The sequence below is a fragment of the Dendropsophus ebraccatus genome, chromosome 7 (genome assembly GCF_027789765.1).
Source record: "Dendropsophus ebraccatus isolate aDenEbr1 chromosome 7, aDenEbr1.pat, whole genome shotgun sequence".
Classification (NCBI taxonomy): domain Eukaryota; kingdom Metazoa; phylum Chordata; class Amphibia; order Anura; family Hylidae; genus Dendropsophus; species Dendropsophus ebraccatus.
In genome coordinates, this window is record NC_091460.1 from 47,061,851 (window position 1) to 47,077,531 (window position 15,681).

The following is a 15,681-nucleotide window of genomic DNA, read 5'->3' on the forward strand; positions in this document are numbered from 1 at the left end:
AGAAGCTGCCAAGAATGTTATCCATGTATATTTATGGTAAGCACCACAAATGGCTGCCACAAATAAGGGCACGTTCACACTATGGAATCAGCGTAGATAACCTTCTGCGGATTCTGTCAATTCTTTGGGCAGTGGAATCTGCCTGAGCATAGAATGGAGCCTATGGGAGGGGCGGATCTTCAAGCGGGAGCGCACACGGAATCCACTGGAGGTTATCCAAGTGGATTCTATAGTGTGAACATGCCCTAAGAGAGGCAATGACACCAAGCTGTAATACATGAACTGAACTGCAATATAATTCATAACCATCAGACAGAAGTTCAGGAGTACAAGACTTAACTTAAGGTCCCTCCTTGTGAGGGGTTTCTCTCTATCAGCTCTTACAAGCAAAAGGTGGTAAAACCAACATCAATCTGCATCTTATAGGCCACACTAGAGAATTTGCTCAAAGGAGAGCCAGGAACTGTGATTCAGGGGAAGCGTATAACTCTGGATCTGGTCATTGTAAGTATTCACCTACTATATCACCGCACTCCTAGTCCTTTGAATAAATCAGAAATATATTTAGCTGCACTCTTTGCATGGGTTTAGAGGAGAAGAGTTGCCAGGAGGGATCTGATAAGTAATAATGTAATCCTGAAAGTGACTCTGTACCTACAATCTGACCCCCCAAACCGCTTGTACCTTCGGATAGCTGCTTTTCATCCAAGATCTGTCCTGGGGTCCGTTCGGCAGGTGATGCAGTTATTGTCCTAAAAAACAACTTTTAAACTTGCATCCCTGTGTCCAACAACCGGGGCTTAGATTGTGTATGCATTAGGCTGGCACAACCTCTCTGTCCCTCCTCCCCACCCTCCTCATCATTAGGAATGCTCCAGGCAGATTGCCTACTATTCATCACCCGTGTCAGCATGGCACATGGGCTGGATCTTTAAGGCACCTGTGCAGTTCTCACTGCAGAGGAATAGGAAAAATGGGGAGGAGGGTGGGGAGGAGAGATGGAGGGGTGGTGCAAAGTTAGGGCACAGATACTCCAAGCCACGGCCGTTGGGCACAGGGCTGAGAGTTTAAAAGATGTTTATTAGGACAATAACTGCATCACCTGCTGAACGGACCCCAGGACAGATCTTGGATTAAGAGCAGCTATCCGAAGGTACAAGTGGTTTGGGGGGGGGGGGGGGGCAGATTGCGATAACAGAGTCGCTAGAAGTTCACAAGAACCGTGTCCGCCACACAGGAAACTGATGCTGTGATTACACACGAAAACGTTAAATTTGGTAGGAGTGGAGAGTGGATCACATGAACCTGCTACAACAGTAAAGGGCTCAATATGTATGGGTGCAACTGAGCTGGGTTTAAACAGAGTACACTGCAGGAATATTTCTTCCTCTCTAATCACATTTCTTTTACATTGCTGCAACTTACATTATTTTAAGAAATATTTTAAGGTAAGTATTAGGCCACTGTAATTGACTACAGTGAAAGTCAACAGAGGCGTTGATAAAGTGGCTGTCCTCCATCGACGTTGCGTTGTTGGCTCCTTATAGTTAATAGCGGCCATATAACTGCCTCTAAAAAGCCAAATGCAGCCAAAAGCAATCATAGGAATATGTCTGACTGGAGGTGACCCAACCAGTGTGACCTCTGTGGATTGAACACTGATACCATATCCTGGTGTTGACATGCCATCATCTTTCTATGCTGATTTGGCCTCTTAAAAGCACATGTCCACCTGAAAAGCATTTTACAGTTCGTATATAATCTTCCTAAAAGAACTGACTAACTATGTAAATGCAGCCATTACCCATCTGTCATAGAGGCGTCTGACATGCTTGTTGACAGACACACTTAGCTGAGCTGCTGTAATCCACCATTTCCACACATCACATTCCTGAATAGTGCCTGGTGTAAAGACTCCCCAGAATGTAACTCGCCAGAGCAAAGTCTGAGAATAGAGCAATTCAGAGCAGAGAAGAAACTTTTTAACCCATATATGTATATATATATATATATATATATATATATATATATATATATATATACATATATATGTCAAATGTTATTGATAATATATATATATATATATATATATATATATATATATATATATATATATATATATATAAAAATCATCAATAACATTTTATTACAGCATGTGACCCGCGGCTCTATTCATTCCTATGGGGTCGAATATGCCAGAAGAACACTGGACTGGGCTTTTTTCCATCGCTCCATAGGAATGAATAGAGCTGGCGGGATCAGATACAGAGATCGCCACGGCGTTCAGGGGTCTTTCCCACCGTGATCTCCTCCTTTTTCTGTGGATAGGGGAAAAGTTTTTTTTTTTTTTTTCCCCAGAAAACCCCTTTAAAGCGAATGAGCAACTAGGTACATCCCTTTGTGTTTCATACAGACCAGTGCCGGCGCCGGGATGCCGGTGGCGCAGGTCTTATTTTGAACCGACACCGGTTCCGATGCACGTTGCCAGTCTATGCCCGAACACCAACCCCCCATGAAGCACTGTGTGATGGAACCTCCTCTGTGACGCAGCTCCATTAGAATCGAGGGGAGGTGAGAACATCACACTGGGGGCTGTCTGGCCTACCCCAGTGCTTCATGCCAGGCTGGTGCCCGGGAATAGACTGGCACTGTGCGCGGGAACCAGGTGGCGGTTCAATAAAGGACCGCGCCACCAGCATCCCTGTGCCTGCACTGGTCTGTAAACACATAGCAATGTACTGTACCTAGTGGTACATTCACTTTAAGAACTTTGCTATCTGTATCTGCCTGTCGCTATATAAAGTAACATAGCATCAGGCGAGTAGTGCAGGAGCCGCTCTGCCAATCAGCAATACTTACAGCAAATGCAGCGCTGAGCTTGAGATTCTGGGGTCCTGTGCCCTAACTCCCTGATTATCTGTAGCTGTAAAGAGGCTTCCTGGATGACATACTTAAAGCTTTATCCCTGGCATCCAGTTTTCAGTCGGAGAATAATCCTGTTTCCTGATCTTGAGACGACTGAGAAAGTGAGCAATGATTATTGACTGCATAATGAAACTAGGCAGATCTAGGGTCTGATCAGAAGATCAGTAGAACTGTCACTAGGAGCTAAAAGGAGGAACCAAGGAAGAGCTCAGTGCTCAGAACTCTGGGCACTTAGACTGAAGGTCCTGCCTCCTGGGCACTTAGCCTCAAAGGTCCGCCTTTTGGGCACTTGTGATCACTTCAGGAATGTCCTCAACTCATCCTCTACATGAAACTGTCTGTGCTACTAGAAAGGAAAGGGTTTCCTTTTTCCCTGAGTCTTTGTACATTGAGTTCCATATATTGCTATTATTGCAGTGCTGTGCCATTTTGGGTGCATAGAGGCTTTAGAGGAATAATTACAACAGCAGAACAAGAGATGGTGGGAAAAAAATAACATAATATCAGAAGTCATCTTTCAAATCCTGTCAGCCCGCTTGCTGGATAAATCTGGAATTAAATTTATCATGTCTGAAATAACAATTCTGATTATTGTTTGGAGCTGCTGACATTTTCACAATCAATAAATAAATTGGAACAAATGACATGACAAGATGGAGTGACGGCGGTGAATAATTCATGAGCTGCTCCGTGCAGGAAATCCCACAATGATTGCTTTTTTTACTGTACTCCTTTCTCATGTACGCTATGCACTAACTATAGGTTTTTTCTCTGCAGCCTATAGAATTAGTCCAGTGGATGATATTACGGTGCTCTATTTCTAGTACTATGTTAGTAAACATAGTTATATCATGATATGCCAAAAAACTCACAAAACTGTCAAAAGTTTTCATTGGTCAGGGTCTGAATGTTTAGACCCCTAAGATCTGTAGAAAGAGCTAATAGAAGCATGCCACACTGTGTTTCTCTTCCCAGCTTGGTGCTCTTCCTATCTGGCTGCAGGAAAATGGCAATAGACTTAAGGCTCTCAGCGATTGTTTGCTCCTCCTTCCCCGCTCGCTGTTGCCGCTATTCCACAGGGCAGCTGTGAGCTGGTGAGTCCGGGGAGGGCCGTTGGAAGCTGCGGGGGGCTGCCCGGGTGATGGCTAGATCGTACGGGCAGCCCATAGCATACAGCAGCATCTGCTGCCGACGGTTTTACTCCAAGGAGCGGGGGCAGCAGATGGTTGCTGTATCAGTCATTTGTTTTTCAACATGTTGAAAAACAAACAACTGCAATGATCAGCCGACATGAACAATGTCGGCTGATCGTTGTCTTCTATTCAACAGGACGATTATCGGCCGTAATGGCCGATATCAGCCGGATATGGACGATAATCGTTCCGTGGAATAGGGCCTTTAGGGTGGCATTACACCAAAAGATAAAGAGGAGGAAGTGAGCGCCGTCCTGCTCTCTGTCTGTACTATTACATGCACAGACAGCAGTGGGGAAGAGAGGGGGTGTCAGGGGCTCAGCGAGCTGCGGAAGGGGCAGTCCATTGAATAAAGCATTGGTCTGCTACCTATTACATGGAGAGAGGTGCAGCACACCATCGATATCCTGATCAAATTTTTTCAATCTGTTGAAAGACCACGGTCAGCCAATATTGTGCATGTCAGCTTATTGTGGTCTTTTAACAGGCACTATTACACCAATCGTTTATCGGCCGGAACAGTCGGTAATCAGTCAAGTACGGCCGATAAGTCTTTTGTGTAATAGGGCCCTTACTATGGAATTCATCTACTCCAGTGAAACAGAGAGAGCAGTGATGTCACAGAGAGAAGCGCAGTCCATCCTGCTCATATAGCACAGTGAACGTGAAGTGAACATGCTAAGTGCATACTTCCATCTTGTTCTCCTGATCTCTGTTGGTACAATTTTTGGACTTTTTGATGCAATTTATTCCTTTTTTTGGAGGTGAAATGAATAAAAAAACAGCAATTATGACAAACTAATGTTAAATAACATGATAATTTTACAGTTTGCGTTGTCGTGGAGGCAGCAATACCGAGTACATTTACTTTTTACTTTACATTTTTGTTCTTGTAGCTTCATTTGGAATAAAAGTTTTATCATGTTTTTTGTTTAAATGTTTTTACATTTTATTTTAGAACTTGGCCATGTATTTATGCTTTTGACATCATTTGTGCTTATAATACACTGTATTATTTCCGTAAGGCTTTCTGGAACACTGAGGAGGTTTTTTTATGTTCATTTGTTCACAAGTAGAATTTCTCACAGATTTGTGCATTTAGCGCTACCATATGTTTTAAATATTTTTTTACTAGGCTGAACAGCTATCTTGCCATGATCTCTTCATCTCCCTCATGGAAGCACTCCCTTTTGCTGCCCAGCAGCTCCTACAATTCCAATGATCCCCTGTTTTGAACAAGAAAATGTGGCTTGAATATGTCAACTTCCTACCATGAAAAAAAGTCTTGTTGCTTGTTGTAAGCCACCAGGGTAGAGCATAAAGAGCATGCCGATTACTCCTCTAAAGTGGGCAGATATCAGGTAAGGGAAGTATTTTAGGGTACTTAATGGGGTTGTCCAAGGAGCAGAAGATAGCTAAAGCCCTCTGATCCCTGTCACTGAAACTTTTTCATCCCCAACCCCTTTCTAGACTTTTTCCCAGTAATTGAAGCACATTACAAAGTTATATAACTCTGTAATATGCTTCAATCACCTATCTGCCTCGCTTCCCTGTCTTTTTCCCCCTCCACCCCCCACCAGGAAGTGTCCTCACTCACACAGACCTGATTACTGTCGTCACCGTCACCAAGCTCTTCTCTCAGCTCCTTCTCCTGTTACACTAGCCTCCCCCCTCCCCTGCCTTGTCAGGTGACTCAGCTTGCTCAGCTCCCATTGGCTGAACAACTGCAAGCCATCACTTGGACTGGGGAGGGGTGGCTGCTGTAACAGGACCTAGAGCAGCCCTCCTGCTGATGACTCATCCTCACAAGAAGGAGCTGCCTGGTGACGGTGACGACAGTAATCAGGTCTGTGTGAGTTAGGACACTTCCTGGTGGGGGGTGGAGGGGGGAAAAGACAGGGAAGGGAGGCAGATAGGTGATTGAAGCATATTACAGAGTAATATAACTTTGTAATGTGCTTCAATTACTGGGAAAAAGTTTTCCATGGCACTTGTCCTTTAATGATTAGGGCTAATGCTGCGTTTACATGGACCGATAATTCACCCGATCGTACGATTAACGATATCGAAAGAACAATGTTTTTTTAGAACAATCAGCGTTTAGACGGAACAATATATTGTACGGAAAAATCGTTTTGCGATCGCTTAAGCCTATCTCGCACATAGGTAAATCGGTGAATGACTGTTTACACGGAACGATCTACGAATTTTTTGGCGAACGGCGAACGACGATTTTAGAACATGTTGTAAGATCAAAATGAACGATTTCTCGCTCGACGCTTGATCGTTCGCTGCGTTTACACGTACGATTATCGTTCAAATTCGATTATTATCATGCAAATTCGCACGATAATCGTTCCGTGTAAATGCAGCATTAGGGTCCTATTACACTGAGCGATTTTTAACGATTAACGATAAACGTACGCAAACAAGATTGTTTATCGTTAACCTGAAATCGTTCACCATATTACACAGAACGATAATCGGTAATTACGATCGTTACTGTGATCGTTTATTCCTTCTGATCCCAGAAAAACAATGAACAATGTGCAATTACACTGAACGATTAGTGAAAAAACTTGGAACTTGATGAACGTACGTGGAATTACAGCGAACGATTAGCAAACGATTAACGATAATTTTAGGTTCAGATCTAAATAAACGATAAACGACATAGGAACGATTTTTCGATCGTTGCCTGCAATTACACAGAACGATTATCGCTTAAATTCGAACGATTTAACGATTTTTTTGCACGATAATAGTCCCATGTAATAGGGCCCATAGACCCCCCTTCCCCACTACTCACAAGGTATACCTCCAATACATGGAATCACAAGATGTGAGAGCAAAAGCGCAGAACGCTTCAGCCACCCTTACCCTTACCCTGAGGTATTGCACAAGATATGTAGGCCCCTGTCTTTCTTTGGCTCTCTTGAAGTACACTAGCACAGCTACTTGAGACAGAGTAAGAAGGGGACAGTAAGGCATACTGTGCTATTGTCATCACTGTTATTTTTTTGAATGGAGCAGAGGACCGCATGCTGTTCTGGTGATGGTTGGGGGTCCCAGAGGTTTGAACTCCAGTGTAATATTTATCTTTAATAAGTGATCATTGCTTCTAACTGGAATAACCCTTTACAATGATTAAATAGGACTGGGTGCAAAAACAGATACAATAGACTATACAGCGTTATTTCTGGAAAAAAAAAAAAGGTTACGATTTTTCTACTCCTAGATTTTCAGGAGAAACACGTTGGCCTTCAACAAGAATTAGAAGCCCTTTTTTCTTACTAAACTTACTAGCTGAAGCTGAATATTTAGCCACTCCATCTTCGGTACATTATCACTTGGAACAGTAAGGCAGAATTCTGAGCATATTTTAGTGATAGCATGCTGTAAATTTCACCCGAGACGCCCTGGTATTTTTGGCATTGACTTGTCTCCTCAGATTCTATTTAAAGGCACCTGGTTTTTGCTTTGAGTCGAGATTAAAATGCATCTCCTATACCCTATGTCACCGAGATGATATTTCTTTCTCCCACACGATATAAAAAACGCTCCATAATTATCCCGGTTGGAGACCGAGTCCTCTGCTATCTTTGATCTATAATGTAGAATATGTCAGCAAGACCAAAGTAGTTTTATATAGAGTAAATAAGACAAGCCGAGTAGTTTCATGGTTAATTGATTAAAAAAGTTCACAAAAAGGTGGAAGATCAAAGAGCAACATAATAGTATCATATTACTCCGGAGAGCTGTCACTACATTTATTTGACAAGCTAACCTTGGCCACTGATGCTCCATTGTCAGTGAGAATAAAATCCCTTCCAGAAGGTGACCACAAATGGAACTGTTTTTACCTAACAAAGTAAGTATAGGTATTTCTTCTTACTATGCACAAGCTTTAGTGTAGATATACATTCATTCCTCTTATTTTATTCTATGGCCTATTGGTTGTATTGCCATAATAGCCTTATTAATGGGTGTCTAAGAGCTGTGACAGTCCACAGTTATTCTTAGCGGATATATGTCAACTAGAGATGAGCGTAAGTCCAATCATTCGGCACTTAAATATTGGTGGCTGAAGAAGTTGAATGCAGCCCTAGGGAGTCCTGGAAAACATGGATACAGCCATAGGACTGTCTAGGGCGGCATCCAATTATGGTTGCATCTTCAGACACCAGTATTCAAATGCCACGGGATCAGACTTGGGCAAGCTTGAGTTGCGAACATCTCTAATCTCTGATGGCAACACGTTTGCCATTCTGCATTATAGTGAATAGGAAATATGGACAGAGATCAATGGGTCACTTGGTCACTGTGTCTCCCATTCACTATATTGTCATGGTTGCACATTTGCACAGCCACTTCTTTGCTTTAAGGGTGGGTTCACATTGAGGAATTTTCGCAGATAAACTCAGCGGAATTCCACCGGCTGTATGCGCTCATGGAAGCGCGCCTTTCCGCCGGCTCCATAGAAACCATTCTATGGGTCGGCTGATTCCGCATTCTGCCGAAAGAACTGACATGTCAATGGCCATAGTGGTAGGGTAATCATCCAGCTCCTGACTTCAAGAAACAGCAGGGGTAGGAATAGGGAACTCTTCCCCCTTAAATACATGCTGTCTGCCTGGCTTTGGGGCATGAACAATCCCCTCCGTCACCCATTAATCCACCATGATCAGAGGTGTTGCTGGCTATCATGACAGTTATGGGCCTAGTGAAGGCCTCCATGTATGTCATGATAGTAATCTTATAGAATCCTGAGGTGTAATAGGGAAAATTACACAACACTACAATACATCAGTAATGCACCTTCTTTCAGACTATACAGATTTAGGCCATGTTCACACAACGTATGTTTTACATAAATCACGGCCGTTGTTGCAATAATGGCCGTGATTTATGCAAAACATACATTGCATTAGAAATAATGGAATCCCAGCCGGAGTGTATACACAATGGGCTCCGGCCGGGATTACATTTCTGTGGCCGCTATTTATTGAATGGGGGCTGCACAGACCTGTCAGTTCATACATTGTGCGCAGCGGTGAATTTGGATGCGGGCAGAAATGAAGATCATCTGGCCGGTACTGCAGTAACAGCCGGGATGATCTTCAGTAACACCGGGTCACAGAACGGCCGTTGCTTTACAAAGTGTGAACATGGCCTTAGGGGGGAGACTTATTGCGCTGTGTTACAGTAAGATTCTCTTTGTTGCCCATAGCAACCAATCTCTGCTTTCATTTTACTAAAGCAACATGAGAAATAAAGCTAAGCTGAATATTCCTGTAACACAGCACATTAAGGGGTATAAAGGGGTATTCTGGTAATCCCATAAAAAAAAGTAAAATTAAATGCACAAAATGAATAAAAGTGCACTAACTGATCATTTGACATCTTTCCCGCTTGTCTACGCTGCTTCTAGATTCAAACTTTTACAAAGGATCCCAGCTTTACATCATGGCACCCAGCTAGGAAACATTTCCCAGAATGCATTGCACCAACTGCCTGGTACCCGAGGACCACTGGCTCGTTCTGCTTCTGCCTTGCTCGGGTGATCACTGATAGGTGTCAGTTACAAAAGACATGTTACAGCTTGCCGCAGAAGAGGCGGGGGTGGCATGTTCTCTGTCTCAGAAGGAAGGGGGAGGTCAAAGGAGTGGAGACAGAGTGGACTAAGGGTGGGTTCACACTGCGTTTTTGCAATCCGTTTAACGGATCCATTTTTTTTTTACGGTCAAAAAAGTAGTGTCAACACTACTTTATTGTGCGTCAAAAAACGGATCCGTTTTGATCAGTTTTTTTTTTATAATGGAAGCCGATGGAAAAGCGGATGCACACAAATGCATCCGTTTTTTGCAAAAAACGGATCCGTTAAACGGATGCTGAAAACGCAGTGTGAACCTAGCCTAAGCAGTAAGGATTTTTAGCAGCTTCAGGATGTCAGGATGTGATATAGACCAACAACCCCATTCATGGAATAGAAACCTGTTACAAACAATCTTAGATTATGGGTAAGGCATGAACAAGGTGAATTGATTCCTAACTGAAATATAGATAAAGATAACGATGTACAACAGCAATGCCTTAGTCTCTATCATGTTTTGTAGAGATTCTAAGATATGAGATGCACTCATTTTTGAGTAAATGTGTTATCCCTCTATTGTGAATGCCAGATTATCAGAATATTAAATTAATGTCCACCAAACATCTCCATGATAACAAACTTACTAGACTAGTATAGTCTAATAAATAAAGGGGTATTCCACTCGAACATAACGTTTGATATGTTGCTGCCCATGGTGAGACTAATAATTCATTCCATACATGTTATTATCTGTTTAGTCTCCTTCTCCCAGTTGTCAGCTGCTGCTTTCTGCTGAAGACACACAAATCTGTGTTTGAGCCTCTCTCTCTGTCTCCCCCTCCCTTTTGAAACAGCTTATGTAAACAAGTCCCTGGCAGGCTTTATCTGCAACACTGTAGCTTGTTTGTAATGCTGGGAGGATTCATCACAGTGAGTTTATTAGCAACTTAACCTCGGAATAACCCTCCCAGCACTACAAAGAAACTACAAAGAAACTACAATGTTGAAGATAAAGCCTGCTAGGGACTTGTTTACAACAGCCGTCTCAAAAGGGAGGGGGAGGAGGGGGAGCCAGAAAGAAAAGCTTACACGCAGTTTTTTGTGTAAAATGAATTGTTAGCCTCACCATGGGCAGCAAAATATTAAAAGTTATGTTTGAGTGTAATACAAGAAGGCTCATACTGCTGTTTAGCTGCTTACATAGTAATCCCCTATAATAGGTTTATAATTTTAATTGCTGATGTAATTCATATTCAAAACCACAGGGGGTCTCAAATTTCCATCTGTGGCCCTACAGAGGACCTAAGAGAAGGCATTTGCACTACTGGCCTGGTAGTAGGGATCATACTCCAGTGAGTATTAATCTGTTTGGGTGCAGTCAGTCAAAAAGTTGATGTTGAGACAAAATGTGTATGGCATTGTTTGGGCATTCACTAGTAGCTGGCATCATGACTGGCCTTAGCTATGTGGGACCAGTGCACAGGGCACCAGCCACTATACTGCTTTGAGGGGGGCACATAGGGCTGGCATAATTGCCGGGGCCTTCTTTCCCTGGAGGGGCCCATTTGCCCACTTAGTGCTGTCTAGCACTTTAACAGTAAGCACTCTTAATGAGCACGTACAGGTGAATTCAGCACACTGGCAGAGCGAGGAGACATTGCCAGGTACTTTTGTGACCTCGGGCAAGAGTGTTATGCTTGAATAGACAAGAGGCCGCTCTCGCCCCTGAACAGAGAAAGGAGGTAGAGAAGAGGCTGACAGACTGTGCGGGAACCTGGTGATTATGAGTGCTTGATTTTTTTTCTATATTTCAGCAGGGGGATGGGACTGCCTACTATATGGATGCACAGGAAAGGACTAACTACCATGTAGGGGAACAAAGGTGGCCTAACTGCTATATGGATCACAGAGGGGACCTAACTACTCTATGAGGGCACAGAGGGGACCTGACTACTATATGGAGGTGCGGAGAGACCTAACATATGGAAGTACAGAGGGGGCCTTCTAACTATATGAGGGTATAGAGGGGGCCTAACTACTATATGGATGCAGAATGGGACCTAGCTACTATATGGGGGCAAAAAAGGCACCTAAGTACTATACAGATACACAGAGCGAGCATTAACACTATATGACTTTAAAGCTATTTGTGGAAAACACACATGGCGCCAGTATAGTGGTCTTAGTATGGAATTTTACAGTAGCAGCATAGTGCTGCAAACAACTGAAACCCACAAAGCCAGGCTACCATCACTGTAGGTTTTACCCCAGCATGCCAGCTTTTCTCGCAGGTTTCACACACACCTTTCCAATGCAAAAGTTGAAAGCAGCGATAGACACCGATAGCATTAGGTGTCTGTAATTTTTGCTTTTTTACTGCTCTGTAGCCCAATCTGGTCGCTGAAACCTGCATCAGACCCTCTCCCATTTATCTGTCCCAACAGCAAACTGGATCCTACATGCTCAGAATGTGTAGTATTAGCCCAGGAGAGGCCAATGTACAGTGTAGGGCAGTGCTTCTTAGACTGTGAGGCGGCCCCTTACCAGTAAAGCGCCCCCTAGTTGCTGGTGAGGCAGTTTTCACAAAAGTGACTATAAGGTGTATATTTTTTTCCTTGGCCACAACAATCTTTGGTTTAGAAACATTTTTGACTCTTTTTGTTCTGATTTTAATGTTATACCGCCTTAAGTAATCAAACAAAAGGCTAGACTGAGCAATAGTTTTTTCGAGGCATCTACTTGGTCAGTCTGGTGAGGCCCAGGCATCACTTTACTCTGTTGGGTAAGGCTCCAGTATAAGTTAAAGTAGCGCTGGTGTAGGAAGTCCATGTCAGTTCTTTGAGCGTAGATCAGCAGAGAGTGAAGGTGCGCGAGGCATGGCACACTGAGGTAGGCGGGATTCAGAGCGGAGTCTGCGGCGGGAACTCTGAACAGAAATCTGCCACTTTTACTCATTGTGAACAGATCCTAAGGGAGAAAGGGTACTTTCACCCAGCCATTAACCCTCTCCCGCCGCAGGGCAGTAAATTAACGTTGCTGCAGCTTATGCCTGATGCTGCAGCTACTTTAATTTATGCTGCAGGATGACACAGGTGTAGAAGCTGCGCCCGTGTCATCCGCGGAGGGTCCCGGCTATTAGCCGGGGACCGTCGCAACTCTCAGCATCGGACCCACACTCCGGTGCTGAGAGTTAACCCTATAGATACAGCGGTAAGCACAACCGCAGCATCTCTAGGGCTCCTGACAGAGAATTCTCCCTCTACAGAGGGAGAATTCTCTGCCCGGTGTGTCCAGCAGGGCTTTGTGAGGTTATCGCAGAGCCCCGATGGTAGCCATGGAAACTGGAAGCCTCAGGCTTCCGGTTTCCTGGCTACGGAGGCTGTTGGGGGGAGAGAGGGAAGGCTCTGCCCCCGCCCCTCTCTCCCCTGCCGCTGTCACAAGATTGTGACAGCGGCAGGGGACAGAGGAGAGGGGGCAGACATAGGTGATGTCCAAAAAAGGTGATGTCCAAAAAAGACCTGGGCATTGATGCATTGATGACCCCAGGTCGTAAAAGGGTTAATAGGGTCACAGATATGGCAGCCAGGGGGCATAACTGGTAATTTTAGAGCACTATGTCTGGTATCATGCTTCACTCTACCTTTTATTATATATGTTTTATTGCTAGTCTACAGCAGTTAAAGAGGTTATTCAGGGTTAGAAAAACATAGCCACTTTCTTCCAGATACAGCAGTTCAGTGTGGTATTGCAATTCAATTCCACTAGAGTGAATGGAGCTGACTTGTAATACCACACATACAGTACAACAGTAATGCAGTTTTGGAAGAAAGCGGACATATTGTTCTAATCCTGGATAACTCCTTTAATGGCTGGGGTGGAGCAATAGGGCTGGTAATACAATATATACAACATCTCCCAAGTATGATTCCACGTATGCTCTATTGAAGGAACTGGAGTACATTCTGTTAGATGTTTGAAACTTTGCGAATGTATTTCTACTTGTGCTAGAAGCTGACAATCCATTAGTACATGTGGTTACAGAGATTAATCGGTTTCATTGCAGAAGCCAAAACTATTGCAGGAAACAAACAGCACATGAATAAAGAAACAAATCTAGCAAATCACTGGTTCCAACTTTTTTTCTCTCGTAAACTAGTTTCTAATTATAACTTTACTATCACTTCATAAAACCTGTTCCGTCTGATGAAGATCCATGTTCTTTGCTAAATATTAAGCTTCAGTAAGTATCAGAATTTATGTTTATATTCAGCGCTTCATGTCAGTGAGTAACAAATGGTCTTTATAATGAGCAAAGGTATAAAGGCGATGGAACAATCACAGTGACACAGTGCCATCTAATGGTAGAAAGCATTATTGCACAAGATCCTCAGAGCTGTGTAGATATTGTGGTGGGATCCGCACCCTTTTTTCTGCACTGAAATCAGCAACAATTCCTAAAAGAAAAAGCTTCCCAAGTGTTGCACAATTTATAATAATATGATATACAGCACTGATTTTTACTACACAGGAAAAAAATAAACAACTTGTCACTTATTGTGTTTCTGGGATACAAGATACTACCACATCAGGTAGTCAGGATGCAGGTTAGCTCCACTGTCTGGGGCTAATCCCCATCCAAAACTATGGATGATATATCAAAAATCCATGTATGATATCTAAGGGCATACCACAGATCTCTAATGTGAAGGCTGAATTTTTTCGCACATTTGAGGAATAGAAACATACATGTGTATATGACCAAGGTAGGGTACAAGGAAAAAAACCTTGGTGCAGGTGAATTTCAATCTGGACAACAACGCATATACCTTTAGGGTACAAACACACACGGCTTATACGCTGCGTATTTACTGCTGCGATACGCAGCAGATACGCAGCAGATACGTAGCAGATTAGATCTAAATAACTGAACACAGTATCAAATCTGTACCAACAAATCTGCTGCGTATTTGTTGCGTATCTGCTGCGTATACGGTGTGTGGGTTTGTACCCTTACAATAATGCAGTATTGCTGATGAAGCCGTGATCTGTGGCAATACACATCTGGCGGCTCTCTCACTAGAGGGAAATTCTTACCCTGGTTTGCTAGTAATGTGGTTTATGAGCTCTGATTTTCCAGATGATGCAACTTGGTTTATGAGCAGAAATTCGGATTACGAGCAGGGACCTGCAAGGATGAAGAGCCAGATCAGCTGTGTGGGAGGACGTGCGTGTTTTTCCAGCAGCGTGCGATCGGCGATCCCCACATGTCACCTACTGCAGGAGCCGGGTGCCACCTGACCAGAGGAGGACGTGCGCTGTGCTGTAAAAGGTACCTGTATAAGGGAGCCCAAGGTGTTCCGCAAACACCCTCCACCAGCTGTTGGTAGCAGTAATTCAGAACGTGAAATTTGTGCTATACAATAACCCTTCTCATGCTAATTGTCTTGTCTCCCTTACACCAATGATTCTGTAGTAAATTACACTTCAGTTTCAGTTGTTTTACATTTTATGTAGAATAAAAAAATATTATTTGGGGTGGGGGGGTGGAACCAATTGTCTGCCTTCAATTATTTCTTATGGGAAAATGTACTTTGATATAAGAGTGATTTGGATTAAATGATACTTGTAATCCAAGGCACTACTGTATTTGCTTTGATGCTCTATTGTTTATACCAGGGATGGGGAAACTTCGGCCTTCCAGCTGTTGCAAAACTACAATTCCCATCATGCCTGGACAGCCAATCGATCGTTTTACGATTTTGAAGCAACGATTTGGTTTTTATAACGATCAGCATTTAGACGAATAAATCATTAGAAAATTCGTAATAAAAATGGTTATTGCGATCGTTTAAGCCCATCTTTCACATAGGGTGAATCTTTGAAAGACTGTTTACACGAAGCGATCTGCGAATTTTTTGCAAATGACCAATGACGATTTGAGAACATGTGGAAAGATCAAAATGAATTTCT

The 15,681-nt window shown here is 43.2% G+C and overlaps 1 long non-coding RNA gene across 1 annotated transcript in view; it reads right to left on the reverse strand.

Annotated features, from left to right (window-relative positions):
- The window catches only part of LOC138797385 (uncharacterized), a 60,784-nt gene that overhangs the window by 44,261 nt on the left and 842 nt on the right, over positions 1–15,681 (reverse strand). Inside the window, exon 2 of the long non-coding RNA XR_011363926.1 lies at positions 14,806–14,896. This is a non-coding gene — a long non-coding RNA (uncharacterized lncRNA). The remainder of the gene's footprint in view (positions 1–14,805; positions 14,897–15,681) is intronic.